The following is a 6,413-nucleotide window of genomic DNA, read 5'->3' as shown; positions in this document are numbered from 1 at the left end:
GATGACATCAGATCTATTGACTCTTCTGGAGAGAGTGTGTCAAAGCTTAGACAGCGTCCTGTCCTGAGTGCTCCGATTGTCACTAGACAGGATTTGTGATGAGAGGGTGTATCACAGTGTGTTGCTGTTGTTGTCTGTTGTTGTCCGTTCTATACTGGAGAATAAGAGCAGTCCAGAGGTATTGTATGCCTGCAGCATACCACTGCTGGCTTGCTTCTGAAGCTAAGCAGGGTTGGTCCTGGTCAGTCCCTGAATGAGAGACCAGATGCTGCTGGAAGGGGTGTTGGAGGGCCAGTAGGGGCACTCTTCCCTTTGGTCTAAAGAAAATATCCCAATACCCCAGGGCAGTGATTGGGGACATTGCCCTGTGTAGGGTGCTGTCTTTCAGATGGGATGATAAATGGGTGTCCTGACTCTCTGGGGTCATTAAAGATCCCATGGCACTTATCGTAAGAGTAGGGGTGTTAACCCCGGTGTTCTGGCTAAATTCCCAATCTGGCCCTCAAACCATCACGGTCACCTAATAATCCCCAGTTTACAATTGGCTCATTCATCTCCCTCCTCTCCCCTGTAACTATTCCCCAGGTCGTTGCTGCAAATGAGAACGTGTTCTCAGTCAATTTACCTGGTAAGATAACTAATAAATATTTAATTTTTTTGTATTTTTGTTGTATTCATTAGGGAGCCCCATTAGCGGCTGCCAAGGCACGTCTGTGTGCCTCCAATAGCTTGTTCTGGACTTGGGGACTGTGACGAGACTGGTGGCATGTCTTGTGGGGTATGGATGGGTGTCTGAGCTGCGTGCTACTAGTTTAAACAGACAGCTCGGGAACATTCAGTTTGTCAACACTTCTTACAAAAACAAGTAGTGATGAAGTCAATCTCTCTTCCACTTTGAGCCGTGAGAGACTGACGTGCATGTCATTAATATTAGCTCTCTGTGTACTTTTAAGGTCCAGCCGTGCTAATATTAATATTAGCTCTCTGTGTACTTTTAAGGTCCAGCCGTGCTGCCCTGTTCTGAGACAATTGTCATTTTTAAAAGTCCATCTTTGTGGCAGCTGACCACATGACTGAACAGTAGTCCAGGAGAGACAAAACTAGGGCCTGTAGGACCTGGCTTGTTGACAGCCTGTAAGACCTGGCTTGTTGACAGCCTGTAGGACCTGGCTTGTTGACAGCCTGTAGGACCTGCCTTGTTGATAGCCTGTAGGACCTGCCTTGTTGACAGCCTGTAGGACCTGGCTTTTTGACAGCCTGTAGGACCTGGCTTGTTGACAGCCTGTAGGACCTGGCTTGTTGACAGCCTGTAGGACCTGCATTGTTCACAGCCTGTAGGACCTGCATTGTTGATAGCCTGTAGGACCTGCCTTGTTGATAGCCTGTAGGACCTGCCTTGTTCACAGCCTGTAGGACCTGCCTTGTTGACAGCCTGTAGGACCTGTCTTGTTGATAGTGTTGTTAATTAAGAAGGTAGAAACTATGGCCTGTAGGACCTGCCTTGTTGATAGTGTTGTTAAGAAGGTAGAAACTAGGACCTGCCTTGTTGATAGTGTTGTTAAGAAGGTAGAAACTAGGGCCTGTAGGACCTGCCTTGTTGATAGTGTTGTTAAGAAGGCAGAGCATCGTTTTATTATAGACAGACTTCTCCCCATCTTAGCTACTACTGCATCTATGTCTGTTGAACATGACTGTTTACAAACCAAGGGTTACTCCAAACAGTTTAGTCAACTCTACTTGTTCAATTTCCACATGATTCATTACAAGATTTATTTGAGGTTTAAGGTTTAGTGAATGATTTGTCCCAAATACAAAGCTTTTAGTTTTAGAAGTATTTAGGACTAACTTATTCCTTGCCACCCATTCTGAAACTAACTGCAGCTCTAACTGCAGTCATTTCAGTCGCTGTGGTAGCTGACGTGTAAAATGTTGAGTCATTCCCATACATAGACACACTGGCTTTACTAACGATTGAAAGGGGCCTAGACAGCTGCCCTGGAGAATTCCTGATTCTCCCTGAATTATGTTGGAGAGGCTTCCATTAAAGAAGACTCTCTGTGTTCTGTTAGACAGGTAACTATTTATCCACAATATAGCAGAGGGTGTAAAGCCATAACACATCAGTTTAACCAGCAGCAGACTATGATCAATAATGTTATAAAAGCATCACTGAAGTCTAACAAAACAGCTCCCACAGTCTTTTTTTTAAATCATCAATGTCTCTCAGCCAATCATCAGTGATTTGTGTAAGTGCTGTGTTTGTTGAATGTCCATCTCTATAAACGTTTTCTAAGTTGTTGGTAACAAGCTGATTGGTCGGCTATTTGAGCCAGTAAAGGGGGCTTAGCGGAATTACTTTTCTAGTAGGCTTAACTTAAAGATATGGCAAATAGGAGGGGCCATATCGTCCTCTATTGTCCTCAGTCATTTTCCATGCAGGTTGTCAGACCCCGGTGGCTTGTCATTGCTGATAGACGACAATCATTGTTTTCACATCTTCCACACACACTTTACGGGAATTCAAAAGTACAATGCTTGTCTTTCATAATTTGGTCAGATATACTTGGATGTGTAGTGTCAGCGTTTGTTGCTAGCATGTTATGCCTAAATCTGCTAATCTTGCTAATGACAAAATCATTATTTCAGTATTTGGCAATATCAGTGGGTTTTGTGATGAATCAGCCATCTGATTCAATGATTGATGGAGCGGACTTTGCCGTTTTTGCTCAAAACATAATTTAAGGCGCTCCAAACTTTTTACTATTGTTCTTTACGTCATTTACTTTTGTTTCATTGTATAGTTTATTTTTTATTTAGTTTAGTCACATGATTTCCCAATTTTCCGTGTGTTTGCAGCCAGACTTACTTGCAGCCAGACTTACTTGCAGCCAGACTTACTTGCAGCCAGACTTACTTGCAGCCAGACTTACTTGCAGCCAGACTTACTTGCCATTCCTTTTGCCTCATCCCTCTCAACCATACAATTTTTTTTTCATCAATCCAAAAGGGGATTTAACAGTTTTTAAAGTTATTTTCTTAATTAATGGGTACCTGCTTTTTAGTAACTGGAATAAGCAATTTCATAAATGTGTCAAGTGCAGCGTCTGGTTGCTCCTCATTCAAACCCCCGAGCCGACAAGGTACAACTCTGTCGTTCTGCCCCTGAACAGGCAGTTAACCCACTGTTCCCCGGTAGGCCATCATTGAAAATGAGAATTTGTTCTTAACTGACTTGCCTGGTTAAAAAAAAATAAAAAAATTAATAAATAAATTACACACCACAGACCAGCAAATAGTCTTTAAATTGTCAACACATCAATCACTACAAAACCTCTTGTATGACCTCGTATTCACTATCTGAGGCCCAGTCTGACCTCTTATACACTATATTAGGCCCCAGCCTTTGGGACTTTGGTTTTCCTAGATATGGCTACTATATTGTGATCACTACATCTGATGAATCTGGATACTGCTTTCAAGCTAATTTCTGCAGCATTTAGTAAAGATGTGATCAATACATGTGGATGATGTCATTCCTGTGCTGTTTGTAAACAACCTGGTAGGTTGACTGATAACCTGAACCAGGTTGCAGGCACTGGTTACAGTTTGACGCTTTCTCTTGAATGTGCAGCTTGATAAAAGCCAGTCAATACTTAAATCACCCAGAAAATATACCTCTCTGTTTACATCACATACATTATCAAGCATTTCACACATATTATCCCGATGCTGACTGTTAGCACTTGGTGGTCTATAGCAGCTTCCCAACAGAATGGGCCTTAGGTGAGGCAGATGAACCTGTAGCCATATTACTTCAACAGTATTTAACATGAGATCCTCTCTAATCTTTACAGGAATGTGGTTCTGAATATAAACAGCAACACCTCCACCTTTGGCAGTTCTGTCTCTTCTGTAGATGTTATAACCTTGTCTTGCTACCACTGTATCATCAAAGGTATTATCTAAGTGGGTTTCAGAGAGAGTCAGAATATGAATGTCATCTGTTACAAGCAAGTTATTGACTTCATGGACCTTGTTTCTTAGGCTACATATGTTAATATGGGCTATTTTTAACACTTTTCTTGGGTTGCTTGAATGTTTTCAATGCTTTGCTGGGAAGCTTATCAGAAGTAGACTTGGACGGACTGCTGACTGATTTCTAATCGTCTGTGTAGTAAAGGTGCACTGACAAATGTGAAGCACAAAACTCCTTCCTTGACTGAGGGCTTCAGAGCAGGGCTTTAGATCAGGGCTTCAGAGCAGGGCTTCAGAGTGGGGCTTTAGAGCAGGGCTTAAGAGCAGGGCTTCACATCAGGGCTTCACATCAGGGCTTCAGAGCAGGGCTTCAGATCAAGGCTTCAGAGCGGGGCTTTAGAGCAGGGCTTTAGAGCAGGGATTCAGAGCAGAGCTTCAGAGCAGGGCTTCAGAGCGGGACTTTAGAGCAGGGCTTTAGAGCAGGGCTTCAGAGCAGGGCTTCAGATCAAGGCTTCAGAGCGGGGCTTTAGAGCAGGGATTCAGAGCAGAGCTTCAGAGCAGGGCTTCAGAGCGGGACTTTAGAGCAGGGCTTTAGAGCAGGGCTTTAGAGCAGGGATTCAGAGCAGGGCTTCAGAGCAGGGCTTCAGAGCAGGGATTCAGGGCTTCAGAGCAGGGCTTCAGAGCAGGGCTTCAGAGCAGGGCTTCAGAGCAGGGCTTCAGAGCAGGGCTTCAGAGCAGGGCTTCAGGGCAGGGCTTCAGAGCAGGGCTTCAGAGCAGGGCTTCAGAGCAGGGCTTCAGAGCAGGGCTTCAGAGCATTGATTACGTTTTCCACCACTGGAAGGGGGCGTGGTTTGCTTTTGAAAGAAAATAATTCCTTCCTCTGAGACCACTGATTCGGTCAATGATCTGTAGAATGGATTTCCCCTGCAAGCTCGCGTTCAGTTCCTTCAGTTTCCCAAATATGTTTGCTACAAAGGCAAGGAGAAACATTTGATTTAATAACCAAGTTTTTCTTCATCAATTGTGAATAACAACAGCTCCTCTCTCAATGCAAAAACATCTTTCCAACACTCCCCCTCGATAACAACCAAGCCTGGGTGTGAAATAGAGCATTGTCATGCTCAGTGGGGGATTCTAGCATGTCAATCTTGATGGGGTCATTTTTTTTGGGGGGGGTGTGATGAGGTGACGTGGTGTCCCCACGAGTGACAGAACACTGAGCCGTGAACATTACCAACCCCAACGCTCCGTATGTTCCTCTGTCTGCCCCGCCAACACTGTCTGCCTCGCCAACACTGTCTGCCCCGCCAACACCCCGCCAACACTGTCTGCCCCGCCAACACTGTCTGCCCCGCCAACACTGTCTGCCCCGCCAACACTGTCTGCCCCGCCAACACTGTCTGCCCCGCCAACACTGTCTGCCCCGCCAACACAGAAAGCACTGAGCTAGGCTGAAACACCTGCATGTTGGAGCTGCCTTACTCAAGAAAACAAAAAAGAGACCATGTTTGTATGCGGGTTTATTAACTCAATGATTTATATATATATTTATTTTACATTGTTTGCAAACTGATATGTGACACGTATTAATGCCAAAATAACATATATTTAATGTTTTATAATGATTTTTGAATGATTCAATAGTGTTTAATAGCATAGAGGGTCCTAACCTTTCACCTTGGGAATGATTCAATAGTGTTTAATAACATAGAGGGTCCTAACCTTTCACCTTGGGAATGATTCAATAGTGTTTGGTTTAATAGCATAGAGGGTCCTAACCTTTCACCTTGGGAATGATTCAATAGTGTTTGGTTTAATAGCATAGAGGGTCCTAACCTTTCACCTTGGGAATGATTCAATAGTGTTTAATAACATAGAGGGTCCTAACCTTTCACCTTGGGAATGATTCAATAGTGTTTCATAGCATAGAGGGTCCTAACCTTTCACCTTGGGAATGATTCAATAGTGTTTGGTTTAATAACATAGAGGGTCCTAACCTTTCACCTTGGGAATGATTCAATAGTGTTTCATAGCATAGAGGGTCCTAACCTTTCACCTTGGGAATGATTCAATAGTGTTTCATAGCATAGAGGGTCCTAACCTTTCACCTTGGGAATGATTCAATAGTGTTTAATAGCATAGAGGGTCCTAACCTTTCACCTTGGGAATGATTCAATAGTGTTTAATAACATAGAGGGTCCTAACCTTTCACCTTGGGAATGATTCAATAGTGTTTGGTTTCATAGCATAGAGGGTCCTAACCTTTCACCTTGGGAATTACATTTACATTTAAGTCATTTAGCAGACGCTCTTATCCAGAGCGACTTACAAATTGGTGCATTCACCTTATGACATCCAGTGGGACAGTCACTTAACAATAGTGCATCTAAAACTTAGGGGGGGTGGGGTGAGAGGGATTACTTAACCTATCCTAGGTA

Source organism: Oncorhynchus gorbuscha, unplaced genomic scaffold (assembly GCF_021184085.1).
Source record: "Oncorhynchus gorbuscha isolate QuinsamMale2020 ecotype Even-year unplaced genomic scaffold, OgorEven_v1.0 Un_scaffold_820, whole genome shotgun sequence".
Taxonomy (NCBI): domain Eukaryota; kingdom Metazoa; phylum Chordata; class Actinopteri; order Salmoniformes; family Salmonidae; genus Oncorhynchus; species Oncorhynchus gorbuscha.
The sequence above is the reverse complement of the archived record's forward strand: the minus strand, read 5'-3'. Positions refer to the sequence as shown.